This window comes from Vicia villosa, unplaced genomic scaffold (assembly GCF_029867415.1).
Source record: "Vicia villosa cultivar HV-30 ecotype Madison, WI unplaced genomic scaffold, Vvil1.0 ctg.000030F_1_1, whole genome shotgun sequence".
NCBI classification, from domain to species: domain Eukaryota; kingdom Viridiplantae; phylum Streptophyta; class Magnoliopsida; order Fabales; family Fabaceae; genus Vicia; species Vicia villosa.
Genome location: NW_026704964.1, coordinates 1,036,633 through 1,040,071, shown reverse-complemented (window position 1 = coordinate 1,040,071; position 3,439 = coordinate 1,036,633). Strand labels below are relative to the sequence as shown.

Genomic DNA, 3,439 nt, shown 5'->3' with positions numbered 1-3,439 from the left:
ATATATATATATATATATATATATATATATATATATATATATATATATATATATATATATATATATATATTAGATGGTAAAATAAATCTAGAATAAAAATCTAATTTTATACATGCAATTAAACCTAATACAATCATTCAAAAACCAAATTACAATGTGAAAATTATTCTCATTTATAAATATATATTATATGTTTAGCCAATAAAATTAATAGGTTTTGAAACGGATGCCTACTGTATGGCCTGTCTTGGATAAGTTTTTTTAATAAGTGAAATTAAAATATTAAGTACTACTCCCTCTGATCCAATTTATAAGAAAAAATTCTCTTTTTAGATACATTGAATAAAGGGTTAAATACGTTTTTAGTCCCTATAAATATGATACCCTGCATTTTTAGTCCCTATAAAATTTTCCTTCAATAAATGATCCTTCTAAAATTTTTATGCACGCAATTTCAGTCCCTGTTATTTTCTAAAATTTTAAAAACTGTTTAATTACCTTTTAATTTTTAAATTTTTTAATAATTTTTTTTATATATGTTTAAAATACTGCAAAATATTTATTTACCAAGTTTTAAAATTCTTTAAAATGAGAAAAATTAAATATGAATTTTTTAAATTTCAAAAAATAATGATAAAAGTAATGAAAATCTCAACTTAAAAATTAAATTTTGAGTTTCTTTTTTATCCAGGAACTTTTTAAAACATTATGAATATCTGCAAAATAATCATTCTAAAATACACATCGGTTTGACAATAGAGACTGAAACTAAATGTATAATAATTTTATAAGGACCATTCATTGAAGGAAAATTTTATAGGGACTAAAAGTGCAGGGTCGCATATTTATAAGGACCATTCATGGCGGTCTTTGCCTTTTGTAACCGAGTTTGTTAGAACTCTTGTTCTAAATTAATATATCTTGATTAAAAAAAAATGTGAAGTTTATTTACGGTTATTATTAATTTGCTCGTTAAAGTGTTTTTCAAAACTCTATAGATTCACTATCACCCAAACACATGAAGAGAAAGTCATACCAAATAAAAGATCTTTATCCTACCCAAATGTTCAAAGAAATCTCAGTTTCGTCTTCTTCCATGATGCTTGTCCTATACTCTATGACCTGTCCTGAATAAGTCTTTTTTTATAAGTCAAATTATAGCTATGGTTAGATTTCTATTAGTATTGTTTTTCCATTATGTCTATTTTTTTCAATATTCTTATTCTTCTATTTGTGATTCTTTGGTTTTTTATGGATTTTTTAGGGTTTCTTCTAAAGTTCCTGATGTTGAGATCATAAATGAAGAACATGTAACATTAGCTCCATTTGCATTTTATTTAGAAAGGTCTCTTCAACCTCTTTCATTCATTCATTCATTATTTTTACTATTTCCACTAACAAACATTTTAATTATGATGTTCTGAAAAATTTGTTTTGTTTTTTTTTTCTTTTAGGAAAATTAGACTGAGGATGAGTCTCTGTGTATTTTCAGAGATTATGTTACTTGCTTTCTTCGAGTAATCATTCTTATATATTCTTACTCTTTATAGTTTATAATATATGAATTTCAATCTTAATTTTTCTGTAGTAACTTAATTAACTAAATTATATTATATTACATTTATAGAATAATTATTGATCAATGTTTTGCTCTGTTGAGGATGAAATTAACGTCCATTTCGTTCCTTTCAGCTGTGATTAACTATGTGCCCTCTATTACTTTTCTGTTTGCAGTCATTTTAAAGTAACCAATTTAATAGGTATACATCATCATAGTTCTAAATTATTTTTGAATAAAATATTTTTTGGTAAATTAATTAACTAATTGTTTATAATGTGCAGGTTGGAGCACATGAAGATAAAAGAGGTAGCATGTCAAGCCAAAACGATTGGTACTGCAACGCAATAACATTTGCAGGAACATTGCTGATGGCTCTGTATAAAGGTCATGTAGTTAGTGTTGGGAAGTCGTCCATTATTCATGCTACAAGCCAGGCTGAGATTGTGAATGATTCCAATAATAACCGGTGGATCATAGGAACCTGTGTCCTCCTCATTGAATATCTTTACTTTTAAATAAATTACTTAATGTCTATAATTTGAATCAATAACCCACTATCTCTGCATTCTAAGAAAAATAGTTATAGTTATTATTTGCTGACTGTATGCATATTAATTTATTCATTCTAAGTTATATATCACTTCTCATTGCTTCTCAGATTATTTTTTATCCACTTTTGACAATATAAGTTTGGTACTATAAAAGTTGATTCATTAAATTGGTTATTATCCTTTTTATGAAATAGTATTTATTTAAAACAATGTGATAAACTTGATGAAACAATGATATCGCATATTATGACATAATAAAAGAAAAAAATACTTAACTTCTTGGAATAAGAATTTGCATGATTTATTTTAATTTCAAATTAATAGATACAAAATTATATCGCATATTTTGACATAATAAAAGAAAAAAATACTTAACTTCTTGGAGTAAGAATTTGCATGATTTATTTTAATTTCAAATTAATAGATACAAAATTATCCAATTATATTTATTTATTACAAATAATAATATTCTTGGTTACATGGCATATCATAATTAATAATAATTAATATTTAGATCACAATTTATTTGAAAGAGAAAAATAGTAAATGGCTAAAAAAACCCGAAATATAATTTATTCAAAATTCACATATATTTTAGGAAATTATTTTTCGGCAATAATTCAGGAAAAATAAAATATTCAACCATATTATAGATAAATTACTTAATTCTGATTTATTTATTTTAAAAATAAATTAGATATACAACAATTTTAAAATATATAGTGTTTCAAAAATTGGTTAAATATTACTTCTATTTTAATATATAAAAATTAACTACCACAAAAAATACTTGATTACCCTAATAAAAACAATTTTAAGAGAGGTTTTCATGCCTCTAAACGTGTAATTAAACGAATGATATTTCATTGGACGTCTCAAATTGAATTGTATTGTAGGTATTGGTTATTTTTTAACTATTTTTTATTTGTTTTAGAGTGTGTATTGTATCAATAAAAATATGTGATATTGTTTATTCTTATATTTTTTGTGTTTATTTTTATAATAAAAATGTAATTTCATTTGTTTTTCCAATGCAGAGTTACACAGCAGGTTTGGGGAACTATCTTGACTTGGATAGGATATGCGCATCAGCCCCAAGAGTGGGAATTGGAGAAACAATAGGCTGATTATGGAAGGTAGGAAGAAAGGCTGGAAGAGGATTTTACTAAAAATCGCCCTGGCTGAAACGACTTATGCTGTGTGGAGGGCAAGGAATGATTGTATATTTAACAACAAGCAGCTGGCTACTGATTTGATAGAACAAGTTAAATACATGATTATTGCTAGAAGTACTCTACATAGTAAACTTAGTTCCCACATGGATTGG

General features: G+C 25.2%; 1 long non-coding RNA gene across 1 annotated transcript; it reads left to right on the top strand.

Moving 5' to 3' along the window:
• The first annotated feature begins 1,155 nt into the window (after positions 1-1,155).
• On the top strand, positions 1,156-2,185 carry LOC131622419 (uncharacterized). Its single transcript, XR_009289895.1, has 3 exons — positions 1,156-1,345; positions 1,455-1,760; positions 1,843-2,185. It is a non-coding gene; the product is annotated as an uncharacterized LOC131622419 (long non-coding RNA).
• Positions 2,186-3,439: the final 1,254 nt, after the last annotated feature.